This window comes from Neomonachus schauinslandi, chromosome 11 (genome assembly GCF_002201575.2).
Source record: "Neomonachus schauinslandi chromosome 11, ASM220157v2, whole genome shotgun sequence".
Lineage (NCBI taxonomy): Eukaryota > Metazoa > Chordata > Mammalia > Carnivora > Phocidae > Neomonachus > Neomonachus schauinslandi.
The window spans coordinates 66858173-66876258 of NC_058413.1; positions in this window are offsets into that span (position 1 = coordinate 66858173).

The following is an 18086-nucleotide window of genomic DNA, read 5'->3' on the forward strand; positions in this document are numbered from 1 at the left end:
TTCTTGTAGGGCTGGTTTTGTGTTTGCAAATTCCTTTAGTTTTTGTTTGTCCTGGAAGCTTTTTATCTCTCCTTCAATTTTCAATGACAGCCTAGCTGGATAGAGTATTCTTGGCTGCATATTTTTCTCATTTAGTGCTCTGAATATATCCTGCCAGTCCTTTCTGGCCTGCCAGGTCTCTGTAGATAGGTCTGTTGCCAATCTACTCTTTCTACCATTGTAGGTTACATATTTCTTCTCCCGAGCTGCTTTCAGGATTTTCTCTTTGTCTCTGAGACTCGTAAATTTTAGTAGTAGATGTTGGGGTGTTGACCTATTTTTATTGATTTTGAGGGGGTTTCTCTGTGCCTCCTGGATTTTGATGCCTGTTTCCTTCCCCAAATTAGGGAAGCTCTCTGCTATAATTTTCTCCATTATACCTTCTGCCCCCCTCTCTCTTTCTTCTTCTTCTGGGATCCCAATTATTCTAACGTTGTTTCTTCTTAGGTATCACGTATCTCTCGAATTCTGCCCTCGTGATCCAGTAGTTGTTTATCTCTCTTTTTCTCAGCTTCTTTATTTTCCATCATTTGGTCTTCTATATCACTGATTCTCTCTTCTGCCTCATTTATCCTAGCAGTTAGCGCCCCCATATTTGATTGGACCTCATTAATAGCCTTTTTGATTTCTACTTGGTTAGATTTTAGTTCTTTTACTTCTCCAGAAAGGGTTTCTCTAATAACTTCCATGCTTTTCTCAAGGCCAGGTAGTATCTTTAAAGTGATGATTTTGAACTCTAGATCTGACATCGTACTAATGTCCATATTGAGTAGGTCCCTGGCAGTCGGTACTACCTCTTGTTCTTTTTTGGAGGTGATTTTTTCCATCTTGTCATTTTGTGCAGAGGAGAACAGATTAATGAGAGAACAAAATGCTAGCAGAGTAACAACGTCCCCAGAGAATATACTCTAAACATATCAGAAAAGACGTGGAGCGGTGGGAAAAGAAAGGGAAAGAGAAAAAAGAAAAAGAAAATAAAAGAAAAAGAAAAAGATAAAGATGAACAAAAACAGAAGAAAACAAAACAACAATAAAAAACCAGAATGTGATCAAATATGATCAGGCTTGCACATAGATCAGTGCCACACACTAGATTTTGGGTGTATTTTGGTCTGTTAGAAGAAAGTTCCTCCCAAAATTTTAAAGAAAGAAAAACTTATATATATACAAAAATAAGGGTTGATATGATGAAGGGATGTAATATGAGTGTAAAGATGGAAATTATAAAACATTTTATAAAAGGAATTGATAAGTTGGTTGAAAAAAGAAAGAAGAGGATTTAAAAAAAGAAAAAAGAAAAAAAAAGGGAGAGAATGTGATCAGGCAGGGGAGTAGAAAAAAAAACATGTACTAGAGATTTAGGGTATATTTTGATCTGTTAGAAGAAACTATCTCAAATTTTTAAAGAGAGAACAACTTATATATATATGCCAAAAATACGGGTAACTACTATGAAGGGATAGAATATGACTTTAAAAATGAAAAATAAAAATGTTTTTTAAGAAAGGGATTGATAAGATGTTGGTTGAAAAAGGGAAAAAGAAAAATTAAAAAAAAAAAAAGAAAAACACAGTTAAAAAGAAAATTAACTTTGAAAGACTAAAGAATCATGGTAAAAAAGGCATGAATTCTATGTGTAGTAGTCCCCTAGTACTGGAGTTCTGCCGTTCTCATTGATTGGTAAACTTGGTCTTGGCTGGCTGTTCTCACTGATCTTCTGGGGAGGGGCCTGTTGCCGTGGTTTTCAAATGTCTTTGCCGGAGGCGGAATTGCCCTGCCCTTTCCCGGTCCGGGCTAAGTAATCTGCTCGCGTTTGGTCTCCAGAGCTTTTGTTCCCTGCGTGCTTTCCGTACAGTTTTGGAGGCGGAGAGTGAAAATGGCGGCCTCCCAATCTCCGCCGCGGAGGAGCCGAGAACTTGGGGCCCTGCTCCTCAGTGAGCCCCCAGAGAAAAGCAGTCAGTCACTTCCGTCTCCCCGGTCTCTGGCTGCACTCCGTGCTCACCTGGCCTGTGACCGCGTGTTTCTATCTCCGGCACCTGACCCCAGGTGGAGTCTCCAAACCCAGCAGATCCCTGCGGTGTGCTCCCGCGCCACTCCTCCCAGAGGAGGAAGGTGAGTCTCCCTGGATCTGGTGCTTGTTGGGTCCCTGCTGGAGGAGCAGTGGCCCGACTGTGCCGCAGATCACGGTTTATGGCAACCCCGAGCTGAGAGCCCACGCGTGGGCTCCGCCTCTGCAGCTGTCTTCCCTGCTCTGATACCTGGGAGTTCTGCCACACTCAGGCACCCCCGGTCTTTCTGTGACCCCAAGGGTCCTGAGACCACACTGTTCCACGAGGGTTCCACCCCCAGCTTAGCCACCGGAGTGACGTCCCTCAGCGGAGCAGACTTTTAAAAGTTCTGATTTTGTGCTCTGCAGCTCCATCACTTGCCAGAAGCGGCTGACGGAGGCCCCTCCCCCGCCATCCCTCCTCCTGAATATCACCTCGGATTCACTTCTCCTCACGTCCTACCTTCCAGAAAGTGGTCGCTTTTCTGTTCAGAGAGTTGTTCCTCTTCTTTTCTTCAATCTCCTGTTGAGTTTGTAGGTGTTTAGAATGGTTTGATCCCTATCCAGCTGAATTCCTGAGAGGAGACGAAATCCAGGTCTCCTACTCCTCCGCCATCTTGCTCCGCCCCCCCCATGTCTGAGTTCTTGTGTTCATGTTCCCCATGTAGTCTCCACACATGGTGATTTTATAGTGATTATCACCAAAAAAATAGTCTTATCAAGGAAAAAGCCATCAAAGTAAGGTAGGTGTCTGCATGGAGGACATTCACAAAGAGAGCTTATTTCTCTTCTGCCTACTTGTCCTTTCATCTCTCTTCCAGGTGTGTACCAATGCTGTGCCTTACTCTTGGCACACTCAGCGTTTCATCTCCACATAACCCTGGTACACTCATCCTTCATGGCCTAGCTTCAATTCCCCTCCCACAGAAAGCCTTCTAAAACCACAGCTGAATGTAATCTCTCTCCTTCTTGCCATATCTTTTTATTTCTCCTTCTGTTATTTCCCACATGGGGTTACTTACCTAGTTACTTATGTTCAAGACTCATTCCTCCCACAATGCTGAGACCTCTGAAAGGCATGATCTGATTTTGAGTTTGTATATCCCATGCCAGTTGTCATGGCCATCTTCAAATTGGCTAATTAAAATAGCTCATTTGGCCATTGTTTTCACTTATTATAGCTGAAAATGCAGTACTGACTACATAAGTTGTGACACATAATATCAGCACAATAGCACATTTCAACCTTCTGAGACTCTCAGAGCAGCTAATTTAATTCCCTCTGGTGTTGGGAACAACCTTTTGCAGTAATCCACACAGTCATTCTGAAGCCATAAAACTCCCTCTCCCGCCAGCTATATTTATAGCATGGCCGGTGAGGAACATTCTTTCCCACTGGTGTTGAGAAGGTTTCAGGACAGATGTGGGCATTATTAATAAATCTCTTCAAGGTTTATGCTCCCTTCTGGAGAAAATGATTTGCACTTCATTCTAAGCATGATGTTGCTTCTAATTTTTTTTGTAAGATTTATATCTAATTCTATATACTAAATTATCTTTGCTAGGCATAGATTTTTCTCACAGTGCACAGGGCTTAGAAAATTTATAACTATTCTTTTCCATTTTATGAAAGAAATCCAATGGTCATGTTGGTGTTCTTGTCAGTATCTGAGAGACAGAGATTATGTTAGAATCCACTTGACAAAAATGAACCCAAGGTTTGTGGTTGATGGTAATTGAACAAATATATTAGCAGTGGAGCAGAGATGACATCAACTCCTGAAAAATAATGATAAAAATTTAACTTACTGGACTAAGGAAAAAGTTAACTAGGAGAATGACTTTTTGCTTTGGGAATCTAACCATTTAAGAAAAGCTACTAAAGATCACTTTTCCAATGATGGTTTGCTTATCCAGCGAGGTAACTTCATTGAGAAGAATGTAATATTTATATTGTGTTTTTACATCTGCCATGCCTTGGAAGTCAGTCAGTGGGTATTGATTGCATGTCTCCTAAGTGTGGGGAACTATGCAAGCCTGGATGCACGACCTTCATCTGAGCAGCAAAATCAGTAGACTGTGAGTCCCTCAAAAGCTGACTGTAAGTTCATTCATCAAACATTTATCAAATGTCTTCAACATCCCCAGCACTGTCTAGGCTCTATTTGAAGGCCTTTGCAAGAGCAGAAAGTACTAGACTATAAATTACCACCTTTAGGGAAAGACATTTTAAAGTTAATTCAATACCCATTTATTGAATATTTGTTGTGTGCTGGGTGAAGCTGGGGTGGGACAGGAAACTGGATTCACAGTAGAGGCGCAGTGTGCTGAGGGCTTTGATGACCCAGGGTAGTCACTCAGCAAACCTTTGTGGGATAAATGATGAATGAACAAACGGTCCCAGGATAATTTCCAAAAAACAGTAAATTCATTATTCTCCCACAGATACAAAAATGAACATGTGTTAACGGTTTTTAACTCATGAGGGAATCAGGTAAATGTGATGGACAAGCAAATGTGATTCAAAAGAAAATGCAAAAAAAAAAAAAGGGCATATTTAGAGATCAGGATTGAAATATATAAATGGTGGTAAAACTAATTTCTCATGAGAGTGGGTGGAAAGATAATTGAATCTCTACAGGGCAAGACAGAACTTGCATGTTTATAGGTAAGAATAATCTTGCATTGCTATCAGTTAAAATTTACACAGTTGCAAAGTAGCCTAAAGACAAGGAAAGAGTAGGATCAGATAACCTGGAGTGGTGTTTTCTAGACAATACACAGTTTTTTATGCAAGTACAATTTTTTTTCCCCTACAGTATGCATTTGAATGGGGTGTGGCTTGCAAACTTCACAACAGAAGGGAACTGGTGGTGGGTCACCCATGAGTGTTTGAATACCAGACTGCTGATCCCATGGAGAGCCCACCATATTGGAGCTTATTTTCTGTTTTCTTTATAAAGAATGAACTTTACTTTCCTGTGAGATAATAATGTGGTGAGGTAATGTTTGACATGATGTTACAAAGCACCTCCACAAACATTATTAATTAATTTTTATAACTACCCTGTGAGGTAATCTGGGAAAAGATCATTATTTTTGTTTTGCAGTGAGGATGATGAAGGCTCACAGAGAAGCTCTCACTAAACTGAGGAGGAAGTATTGGTCTTCGGACCCAAATCCCCATTTTCTGACTTTAAACTTCTCTTTCCATCACAAAGAGCCAAGATTATCTCAGCAACAGAGTATGAGCAAATTCCTTATGTTTACTTATGTTATGGACTTTGGCCAGGATTTTTATTGGGAAAAGAAAGACATCACATCTCTTTATCCTATACATAGACAACCCAGAAAGGTGCATTTCCTAATCTCTTCATTCTTTCTTTAAATGACCCTGGAGAGAAAATGCTTGAATGTCATCACTCTTCCATAAGTACTCTATATGACCATATGCTTAAATGACCTAAGACAACAGCCACCGAGCACCTTCTATAAACCTTAAAAATAAAATAGCTGGTTATTTCAGTAGCAACATGAGTTTATTCAGGAAGAGCAGAGGAATTGGAATTCAAGACAAGCAAACTTCGGCAAACCACAGGCAAGTCCAAAGAGACAAAGGGAAGGTCAGCTTTTAATAGGTTTTAGGAGGAAATTGGGAGGGTTGTTTGGAACAAAAGTTCAGGGGAGAGGAACAGGAGTTGGAGCTTGTGCAGGCCTCTCATTGGCTGCAGGCCGTGGTTAGTGCCTTGTTGCTAGGGCAGGGAGCAACCTTCCTTCTTTGTCATAAGGGCAGGAGATGAAGTTCCTGTGTGGGAACTTGGAAACCCCGTCAAGGTAAGAATTATCTTCTGGCTGGTTTTGCAGACTGCAACCCATAGCTCCTGTGTGAGAGCTCCCCCTTCAGGGCTTCTTGACTCCATTTTTAAAAAACTTTATTATGTTAGTCACCATACAATACATCATTAGTTTTTGATGCGGTGATCCACGATTCATTCTTTTCGTATAACCCCCAGTGCTCCATGCAGTACGTGCCCTCCTTAATACCCGTCACTGGGCTAACCCATTCCCCCACCCCCCTCCCTTCTAAAACCCTGTTTGCTTCTCAGAGTCCATAGTATCTCATGGTTCATCTCTCCCTCCGATTTCCCCCCCTTCATATTTCCCTTCTTCTCCTAATGTCCTCCATGCTATTCCTTATGTTCCACAAATAAGTGAAACCATATGATAATTGACTTTCTCTGCTTGACTTATTTCACTTAGCATAATCTCCTCCAATCCCATCCAAGTTGATGTAAAAGTTGGGTATTCATCCTTTCTGATGGCTGAGTAATATTCCATTGTATATATGGACCACATCTTTATCCATTCATCTGTTGAAGCACATCTTGGCTCACCCCCAAATTACTAGAACTCATACAGCAATTCAGTAATGTGGCAGGATACAAAATGCACAGAAATCAGTTGCTTTCTTATACACTAACAATGCAACTGTAGAAAGAGAAATTAGAGAAACGATTCCATTTACAATAGCACCAAAATTCATAAGATACCTCGGAATAAACCTAACCAAAGAGGTAAAGGATCTATACTCTAGGAACTATGGAACACTCATGAAAGAAATTGAAGAAGACACAAAAAGATGGAAAAATATTCCATGTGCATGGATCAAAAGAATAAACATTGTTAAAATGTCTGTGCTACTCAGAGCAATCTATAACTTCAATGCCATCCTGGTCAAAATTCCGATGACATTTTTCAAAGTGCTGGAACAAACAATCCTAAAATTTGTATGGAATCAGAAAAGACCCCGAATCGCCAAGGAAATGTTGAAAAAGAAAAACAAAGCTGGGGGCATCACGTTGCCCGATTTCAAGCTATATTACAAAGCTGTGATCACCAAGACAGCATGGTACTGGCACAAAAACAGACATATAGACCAATGGAATAGAATAGAGAGTCCAGATATGGACCCTCAACTGTATGGTCAAATAATCTTCAACAAAGCAGGAAAAAATACTCAATGGAAAAAAGAGTGTCTTCAATAAATGGTGCTGGGAAAATTGGACAGCCACATGCAGAAGAATGAAACTCGACCATTCTCTAACACCATACACAAAGATAAACTCAAAATGGATGAAAGACCTCAATGTGAGACAGGAATCCATCAAAATCCTAGAGGACAACATAGGCAGTAACCTCTTTGACATCGGCCACAGCAACTTCTTTCCTGACTCCATTTTAAATGAGGATCCCTTTACACCGCCTTTTCATACTCCCAACACCTGGAAGGAGGAGGTAAAAATGCATGTTTTGTATCTTCTCTCTGGTCTCTTTCTAACTGTTATATCTGGAGCAGTGTCTTCAGTTTTCATCATTGGCATTATTATCGATAACATTTATTAAGAGACTCTGTGGCATATTTTCTCCAGGCACTGCATTAATTTTTAAAAATTTTATCATCTCACAATAATCTTAAGGGAGGGGCGCCTGGGTGGCTCAGTTGGTTAAGCGACTGCCTTTGGCTCAGGTCATGATCCTGGAGTCCCTGGATCGAGTCCCGCATCGGGCTCCCTGCTTGGCAGGGAGTCTGCTTCTCCCTCTGACCCTCCCCCCTCTCATGTGCTCTCTCTCATTCTCTCTCTCTCAAATAAATAAATAAAATCTTTAAAAAAAAAAATAATCTTAAGGGAGAGCTATTTTTATACCCATTTTACAGATGATAAAATGAAACACCTCAGAAAGGCTAATTAACTTGATCAAGATCATGCATCATGAGAGAGTCTGACCCAATTCTGACTCCAGTGCCTGTTCTGATCATCACCGTTGGCCAGGCAAATCATTCTTTTCTTTAGGCTGTGTCCAGTGATTTGTTATTACTGCATGTGTGAAAATCATTGAGAAGAGTCGAAACACACATGAAATGTTGACATAGTGGGAGACATCTGTTAAACCTCCAATAGCCACAACAAAATGCCAGAAGAATGAGGCTTACATCAAGTGGGCACCATTGGAGGGAATGGGAAGGAGACTTTGAACTGCATTTTAGAGAAACATCAGTGGTGGAGCTGGATTATTTTTTAATTTATAATAAACCTGTGCTTAGGCAGAGCTTTTCCCTTGTTTAGGATTTTCCACGAGAAAGCTCAGGATCCCCAGACGGGCCTTTCCTTTCTTCCTCCATCACCTCAGGTATGCTCCCTACAGTACGATATCTGTGTTTAATTATGCAAGCAGTAGGGTTCCTCTAATTTCCCTCAGAAGATAGATTCCCAATCTCAGTCTTCCATGCTTTGCCATTTCCCTTGGTGATGTCTGCATTCTCTTTGGCTTAATTTTCTTTCCTCAGTCTGGCTCCTTTCCTCTCTGTTGTAATTATACCCACTTGAGCAATAGTATTTTCTGCTTAACTTTTTTTTTTTCTCCAGAAACCACAGGGAAAGGTAATCCGTTCACATGCTGGCCTTTGTCATTCAGCTGAGCAAGCAGTGTCCCCCTCCAGGCCAATCTCACCTTTGGGGTCCATTCCTTCCATGTCGTCCTTCCTTCGCTTTCTCTCTCCCCACACAGGAGAGCAAAGAGAGCAAATCTCTGGGCAATTACGTTCAAGCCATTGGAAATAAGCAAGCACAAAACCAACAAAATCTCTAAATCGCCACATTTTTAAGACTTTAAATTACCAAGTTATAAAGTAAAATTCTTACCTTTTTTCTGCTTCCCTTTTTCACTGGGGCCCCATTCAGAGGGAAGAATGGTCTGATTTAGAAGTCTTCTATACACTTTGCTTTTTTATTTTGTTCAGTTTTAGGCTTTTGGGATAAAGACCCAGAAGGATTGGGTCCTCTTTCCTGTGGGGCCCCTTTTCTGTTTAACCAGAGATACATCACTAAACTTCACTGTCCTTCAGCCTCCTCATCTAATGGGTAGCAAGATGTTCTTAGCTTAAAAATGGGAAAACCCTGTTCTCCTTGGGTCAGCTCTCCTGGACGCTGGGTAGTGTCCTGTCTTCACTCAAGACAGATATTTAGCCTCCTGTCCACCTTCAGATCAGACCTTTGGTTTTCTGATTGTCCTGCACATAAACCTCTGCTCCCCTATTGATCTGAGAACAAATTCCTGGACACATGCCCTCACTTACACTGCTCCTCACACAGGTTCTTCTAACTTATTCCTCTGACATCTATTACATTTAACCCGCCTCGTCTGTTCTGGATAAATAGCAACCGCACACAAATCATCTTGATGTTAGGGTACAAAATGAAATCTTTTATTAATGTGGGTTGCTTTTAATGACACTGGCAAGTTCTCTCTACTTGGAGTTGGAAGATAGGGACTCACGCACAAAAACAATGCTCCAGTTTCTGGGAAGCTCAGTTTCTCCATAAGTAAAATGGGAATTGTAACAATGCTTGGTTTCATATATTTAGGCCAGGCCAAAATGCTTTCTGTTAAATGTTACACAATTATTTGGAAGTGTATTTCTGAGGGGGAGGGGGGAGGGGGATCATTAGCTTACTTAAGATGGCATTTCAATAATTCCTTTTGTCTGGAACAAATCTATGATTCTTAGATGCTAGTGGTTCCACTGGGCTTTAGGACCAAAATCTCACCCTCAAGGCAGATAGTATCTCGACTCAACCTGTATTCATATGCCCCCTGATGACAAATTTTGATGTCTCTTTCTTTTCTATTGCTGCACATTCTGAGATGAGACAGGTCTTTAACATGAAAATTCTCATACCATTGCTCTAACCTTGGTGAAGATGCAATAACTCGATTTTAAATTTATTCACTAATGAGTATGTAACTACACCACAGCAAGCTTATTAATTTTCTATTAAAGGATTGGCAGTAGAAAATATGTTTTGGAGTTATTTTCCTCAATGAATTTGCTCTAAAATGTGCAGTTTGCATGCGATGCTGCAGTATTTTTTATTGTAGCTAATTTTTTTTTTTGATATCATAATTCATTTTGTGTTTATCTCTGGTGGAGGTCTTCTTGTCTTTACATGTGATAGATACTTACTCCAATATAATGAGTCTTTCAATGGATATTCTTTCTCATATTTATTTCTGTTAGAAATATAACTTTACCCCAGAAGAGTTAGTATATTTGATTTTAATTGCTTATGTTCTATCTGTTTTTTTGCAATCACAGATGAAAGGAACTTTGGAAAGTCATTTAATCAGTTGCTCTGCCTTTAGGCAAAAAGGAGCAAAACAGAACCATTTACAGGATCTATTTAGAATGATCTACAAAAAGACAATTCCACTTTCCTTTTGGGCAATCACTTTTTAAAGATAAAATCACAACCCTGCTGCAGTTTTCTTTCTTTTGGAAAAAAAAGTATGATTTTCCTTTAATAAAATTAGGAAGGCTCAATGCATGGCATTTATTGTCATAACAGGTTTAGCTGCCACCTAGTTCTATGCTTTAGATGCTTTCTTAAGTTTCCTTTGATTTCTGTATTTTTTTTCCTTTTTTTTTTCCAAGTAGGGTCCACGCTTAGTGTGGAGCCCAATGCCGGGCTTGAACACATGATCCTGAGATCAAGACCTGAGCTGAGATCAAGAGTTGGGACACTCAACCGACCGAGCCACCCAGGCACCCTGATTTCTGTATTTTGTTGGCTTTTATCCTGTAATGATTGGAAAAATGTCAGTCCAATTTTTAATTATACCTGTGGTTAGTTTTGCAGGCTTGAAATAAAAATCAATTTGTGACTTTCTCCTATGAACTATGTAGAATTTATCACATTTTTACCTTCTTTGTTCTTCCCCAGAGTGTATTCTTGCTTGGCCTTTCTTAATTCAATCTGGAATTATAAACCAGTTTATTATCAGACTCTCATGATTGCGTACTGTCCTATGGATTCAGCGTCCTCCGTATTTCCTCCCCACAAACCACTGCCTACTAAATTTATTCTCACTGAAATCAATGATTATGTTTTAATAGCCAGAACCATGGAATTCTCAAAATGTAAACTTCTTGATTTTTTAATTTTTTCAACAGTGTCATTGTGAACACTACTTGACATTCTCTGTTCTTGAGGACACATAGGTCTGGACGGCCCTACAGATGTATTTTTTTCTCCCTTCCCCTCAATTTAGCAATTTTTCTCTTTACTGAGGCAATACTCCTCTGGGGGCTCTGCTCGATACATCCATCATATATAGGAGTGTTTCTCCCCCTTGGCTGGTGGGACCAGGAAATATGCCTAGTCATGTGTGACCTCCCTAGATCGTTCTGCCTGATATGATTTTTTCCCCTTGGCCTTGAGTATTTTCCTCAAATGCGTGTGATGATATCTAACTTTGCTAGAGTATTGGGGGGTTCCTTTTGCAGATCTCCAGAGGTCTTCTGTAGCTCTATCCTCTCCGTTCCCTGCCTTGCAAATTCTTCCCCGTGACTTCTCTGAATTCTGAACTCTGTCTTCTCAACTCAGGGAGACTGCTGAACTCAGTTTGGGTATATCTTTCCTATGCTAGAGTTTGGAAGTGCTCTCTAGGCAGTAAGCTTATCATCCCTAGGCAGTAAGTTATAGGGTTTACCTTCTTGGTTTCTCCTTTCTCAGGGATCCACGTCCTGTTCAATCTGTTGTTTGATGTCTAAAACTGTTGTTTTACAAATTTTGTCTGTTTTTATTTTTGTTTTTTGTTTAAGGCTAGAGGGCAAACAATGCCTGTAATTCCATCATGGATAGTGAATATATCTGAACTGTGAATGTCACCCTGTATTAGACACCATGGTGGAGTGATGGGGAAGATGGCTGTGATGTTTCCCACTGTCTTCTCCCCTACAAGGCTTCCACCTCCTTCTCATTCTAACTGTGGACACTTGCATTTTTCTACATCACTGGGCTGGTTATGTCTCTCCAACCGCTCTTTCCTGCCTTCTACTTCTGACTGCCAACCTAGACATCTTTATTTGGCTAGCTTAAAGAATCCTCAAATAAAAAAGGCTCCAAGCTTATTATCTTCCAGACTGAAGTTGATTTCACTTTCTCAGTTCAATAAAAGCACTGCTGTATTTGTCCTCTTTATCTGCAAACCTTCACTTTTCATATTCAATTAATTACAAATTCAGTTATTCCCTCAGAAACAACTTACTGAATTTTTTAATGTATCAAACACTCTTCTAGGCATTGGAGATGTCCGCTGAACAAAACAGACACAATTCCTGATCTCTTGTAGTTTACCTTCTTTGAAGGGGAGGCCGACCATGCCCCCAGCAGCACGGCCTCCAGAAGCCCAGGGACCCTCACGGGCAGGAGGGAACACTGACTGGAAATGCAGGGAATTTTTCTGAAGCAACACTTCATCCTAACACGTGTAAATTTAGACCCATCTCTTACTTCTGCTTTTCAATTTTTGGAAAGGGATTTCTCTCCAGGCCAGCTCACCTTGGGGAGCCGATTTTTTTTTTTAAATTGTGATGTACTTTTTCGTACATGGTTTTGTCCAAAGCGCTCATTAAAATGTCTTGGAATCTCATGCAGGTGAAGTCTCCTTCCTGTTAGGTTTATACTATCACTTTAAAAAATTCCATCTGTGGGATTTTGAGACATTTTTGGACGTCAGGGCCTCCCTGGAGACTCCTGTCCCCTGTGTAATGTTTACGTTACGCATTACGTAAATGTTTATAGATGATATGTGCTATGGAGAAAAGTAAGGCAGGAAAAGGGGTAAGGAGTAGAGTGTGGGAAAGTTAATTTTAAATAGTATGATGCCGATACTTCTCATTAAAGAGATGACATTTGAGCAAAGATTTGAAGGAGGCAGGGGAGGGAGCCATGAGGCTCCTTAAGGGAAGATTCTGGCATAGGGAGCAAAATCCTTCAGGTGGGAGTGTATCTGGAGTATTCCAGGAACAGCAGGGAAATCAGTGAGGCTGAAGTGGTGAGGGGTAGCAGATGTGGACAAGGAAGTCCTAGAGACTATTGTTCAAGGGCTTGTAGCTATTGTAAGTTCTTTGATCCTGACTCTGAATGAGCGAGGGAGCCTGTGGATCTTTTGAGCTAAAGAATGACATTGTCTAAGTCATGTCTTGAAAGGATTCCTTTGACTACTATATTGAGACTAGACTGAAGGTGGTCAGTAGTGGAAACAGGGAGACCATGGAGGAAATTGTTGTAAAAATCTAGGTGAGGGATGATGGTGGCCCAGACTTGGATAATATCCAGGGAATTGACTAGAATTAATTTTCTGGGATAGTTTAAAAGTAGAACTGATAGTATTTTCTGGTAGTTTTGGATATGGAGATGAGAGAACAGAGTCAAGGATAATTCTAAGGTTTGTTTTGAGCAATTCAAGGAATAGAATTGTGATTAACTGAGATGGGGGAAAACCATGGGTAGAGAAGGTGTAAGGTAGAAGATGAGGAGCTTGTTTTGGGGCATGTTAGGTTACAGATATTTGTTAGATATCCAAGCGGATATGTGTGGAAAGAAATGGGACATACAGAAATGGAGTTCAAGGGGAGATCTGATCTAGAGAAGAATTTAAGATTTAGCAACAATTGGCAAAATGTAATGTCACGAGACTGGTAGGAATACAAAGGGGATAAGAGTAGCTAGAAAAGAGATGAAGTCCTAATACTTAGTCCTGGGAAACCAAAGGTTAGGTGGCCAGGAAGAAGAAAACAAATCACTTCAGGCTGCTGGGAAGCTCACCAGAGAAGCAGGAAGAAAAACATGAGAGACTGATATCTTGGAACCCAAGGGAAGAAAGTTTTTCAAAGAAAGAGTGATCAATTCTATATAATGATATTGATAGGTTAAATAAGATGTAGACTGAGAATTGACCATGTCCAGGTAGAAGCAACCTGTTAAGTAGCTCTTACTTTGATCCTCTCCTTTTCATCCCCCTATTGGTATCCTTTCTTCAAACTTGCATGATAGCTCACCTAGAATTCTGTATAAAAAGTCCAAACAGGTCTTCTTATGTTGACCCACTGGCATGCATATGTGAATTTCACATTGTTCTCTCTCTCTTTCTATATATATATACACATATATATATGTGTGTGTGTATATGTATATATATTTTACATTTATTACAATTTACATTGTAATATAGATATATTTATTTCACACTGTAATATATGTGTCCTATATATGTATTTCACATTGTCAGCAGAGTGACATTTCTTAATAATGCTCCCATCACATATTTCAATTACACTGTGTTTTTACCCTGTCCCCTCCACCAGATTTAGAATTCCTTAAGGTGAAGTGGTAGATTCTTTCACTATATGTTTAGCAAACAAATAGAAGAATGAATAAATGATCTTTCTACCACAGCCATCATTAATTCTCTGACTCCAATGCCACTCTTGTTCATTTAACCCTTGATATTTACTCTCATTTCATATACCTCTGTTTTATCAGATGATACTGAATATAGGGTTGAGTAGTACCTCCTTTGAGCATCATAATCTCTTGTTTTTCTAAACATCATTTTCCCCTTACAACAATCCATGAGGTAATGTGATTATCATCTGCTTTTTTACCAGGCAAGAAATTCAAAGCTCAAGAAGGTTAAGTGAATTGCATAAGGTCACATGAAGCTAGTGAACAGTAGAGCCGGGATTTGAGCATAGTCCTATTAAACTACATTTGAAAACATCATGGATAGGGCACTCCTTGAAACCACTGGCTATGTCCTACATTTTTTATGTACCCCTCTTGTCCTCTTCCTAACCCCAGCACAAGAAATGTAAATGTCTAAGGATGAATTTATGGGATGGCCAATGCTGTTCTCTGGAGAACTAGATCGCAGAGAGACTAGCTTCTCTTACCTACTCACTGCCCAGAATATGGAAACATGGGCAAAAAGCCCAGCATGAGCAGAGTCAATCTCTAGAAAATCTGTCATGCAGGAAAGGTACATGTTGTGTATGAGAAAAATGTAAATGCCAGTCAAACTGAAAAGAGCTTTGTTAGGGAGAGAAACTTTGCAACCGAAAACAAAAAACAAAAAAAACCCTACAAAAAAAAAACCAACCATGTTTTTCTGAAAATGTCTTCAGATGGAGGATTTTTAAAATATTTTAATTTTTTAAAATTGTTTTTATGCTGTGAACTTCTTGAAGAAAAGGGGCACATTTTAGCAATATATGTTAAGCATTATGCAAACACTTGTATACATTCATTCATTTAGCCTGTATTTATTAAGTAGCTATTGTGAGCTAGGACATTTTCTAGGTACTTGGGATACATCAATGAGTAAAAGAGACACAATTTCTGCCCCTGTGGAAAGGGAAGTAACAGATAAGGAATGGATGGACTACAAACATAATAAATCACTAAAATGTGGCATCTTAAAAGGTGGTAAATGCTGTGGAGAAAAACAAATAGAGTAAGGGGAAGTGAGACCAGGAGTGACAGTGAGGGAAAGGGTAGGTGTGATTTTCTGATCATTGCTGATGTCCTTCAAAGGTGACATTTGAGTAAAACTTGGAGCTGAGAGAGTTATCCATACATAAATGTGGGCCGAGCGGGGGAGGGTGGTCCACCAGCACCAGTGTGGCTCTACAGTGTGTGGCATGTAGTGAACATTTAATACATGATGGTGGTGATGATGATGATGATGCATGGTTGGAAGAAAGTCAGGAAGGTTCTTTGCTATTGAATTTTAAATAATCTATATGAGAATTGATTCATCAAGGGAAGCACTACTCTGCAGGTGTCTGTTTCAGCTCAAAGCCTGCCTTTTTGTGAGTGAGAGTGGGTGCAGGGCCCAGGGCTGGGGTCACAGCAAGGGATTGCTGTGGGATTGCTGCTTAGTGCTTGTCATAGTTCTCTCTCCGGGGTTGTCAGTGTTGCCATGTGGTGATGTTCTGGGCTCTATAAAGTAAAAGAAATGAACAACAAAGAACAAAGGTGAGATTCAGAGCTACTCTCAAAAAACATGGAAGTGACAAGAGGTTTATTAAAGGTCTCACTGAAGCATGAGCTCAGACAGAAAGTGAATTTAGTAATATCCAGAATATATTTATGGAGCACTGAGTCCGTGCCAGTTCCTGCGCTGGGCTGTAGAGTTATGGAGATGAATAAAATGAGGTTGTTGTCCTCAAGGAACTCATCATCTCCTGAGAGTTACAGCTGGGTGGTTGGGATTGAACTCTGAGCAGGTACATGCTTGGCATGGAATAGGTTTGGTTTATTCAGCTTCCTGGTGGTGGTAGAGGAGGAATTGAGAGGGCTGCACCCCTGTCACCTTCAGACACTCCCCCCTTCCTGATAGTTTTAGTTTCAGGAAAGGGAATTCAAGTTAGAAATTTCAATAGTAAAATGTATCTGATACGTTAAGGCTTTTCAGAATTCTTGCTGCTTCAAGAAACTCCTGGCCTCAAAACCTAGATTGAGGCAAGTCTTTTCAACTTACAGCTTGAATCGATGTATTTGAAAAATGGGACTATGACAAACCTGGTTTCTGTAGTTATAAAGGAATCAGCCTCTTAGACCTGGGATCCTGTTTGAGGAAATCACTCAGGCTTCCTATGTTGCATACTCACCTCTCAGAGAAAGCAACAATCTCTCAATATTACAGGAAAGGGGGCAACTCAGAAGTCTATCTCAGCTTTGAGTGTCTTATTCAAAACTCAGTTAGTTATTTCACAAACATTATTTGAAGTTTTACTGTGGTCCAAGTACAGTGTTGGGTGGTTGGGATAGAATTCTTATCTGGAAGGAAGTGTTAGGGCCATGACCTTGGGCTTGACAGTTTGATTCTTCCTTGCCCGCTGCATGTTTCAACCAAATAAAAGTTTCTTTACTCCAGGCATTAAAAAAAGAGAATGAGGCAACCATTAATGTCATAAAATATAAAAGTGGCAACAACTTCCCTCCACCCAGACCAACACTCTGGGTCCCAAAGCTGTAAACATCATGATTTTTGTCCTTTCCCTTGGAGGCTGTGGCTGATGACAGACATGGTCTTTGGGTTTCTGTCTAGGATGTACTGGTCTGCTGGTAGGGTTGAGTCTCAGGAGTATATACAAATTGGAGGCTGTATTTTTCTTATGTGGCAACCAATCAACTTTTCCTATTGAATTAGGGTTCCTGGCAACCTGAGGTTGTGAATTAATAAGAGGAAATATCCTCTTTAATTTAGAGGCTTGAACAGGCCGACATTTTTTTTTTTTTTTTTTTTTTGCTGATGTCCTACCTACTGAAGATTCTGTTTTGGGAAAATTTTCTTTACACATAATCATTTCCCTCAGGGAAATCTGTGGATTTGTGATATGGCCAAAATATAGTTACTCTCTAGTTTGTGGCTGTAAGAGCCGCCATTACTTCAACTAAAGTTCTGACGGGTTATATTTTGACATGGCCATTGGCCTGAGAAGAGCTGTTTTGCTCATAAGCTGCTTTTATTGAAGGCTATCCTTATGATAGCTTTACATTTTGTTAAAATGGTGTAGGTAATAATGTCACTGGTTGTGGTTTCAAGAATGAATTTTTTTCACGTAAAAAATATTGAACACTACTAAATTATAATTAATGACAGGAAGTCACTATGAATACAGTACCACTTTGAAATGAGTATCTCATTCATCACGTGTGTGTCAGACGTGTGTGAGACATTGATGTAGGCTATGATGGTGGTTAATACACAGAGGAAGGATTCCATGGCCCCTTGAAATAACTCGGCAGCTCCCTAGAAATCCTTGGCCTTCAGGCTGGGAGCTGCAGCACCACGGACACTGCTTCCCAGCTTTGTTTTCTTTCTTTTTGGAGCTTTTTAACAAGCAACAGGGCATGCTGTTAGAGCTGCAAATTCTGGGCCAAGGAAAGCATCCTTAGCCATTTAGAGGAAAAAAAAAATCCAATAAAGCAAGAAATGCAACTTGACCACTTTGGTCTAAGCAAAACAATAACTATTTAATGGCCAGAAAATTTAATTGTGGAGACTTTTTTTTTATAGCAGTAAATGTGATTACACTTGTGCTCTGTGTTTCTGTGGCCAACTGTGAAAAGCCATTTGTCACTGCCTGGCT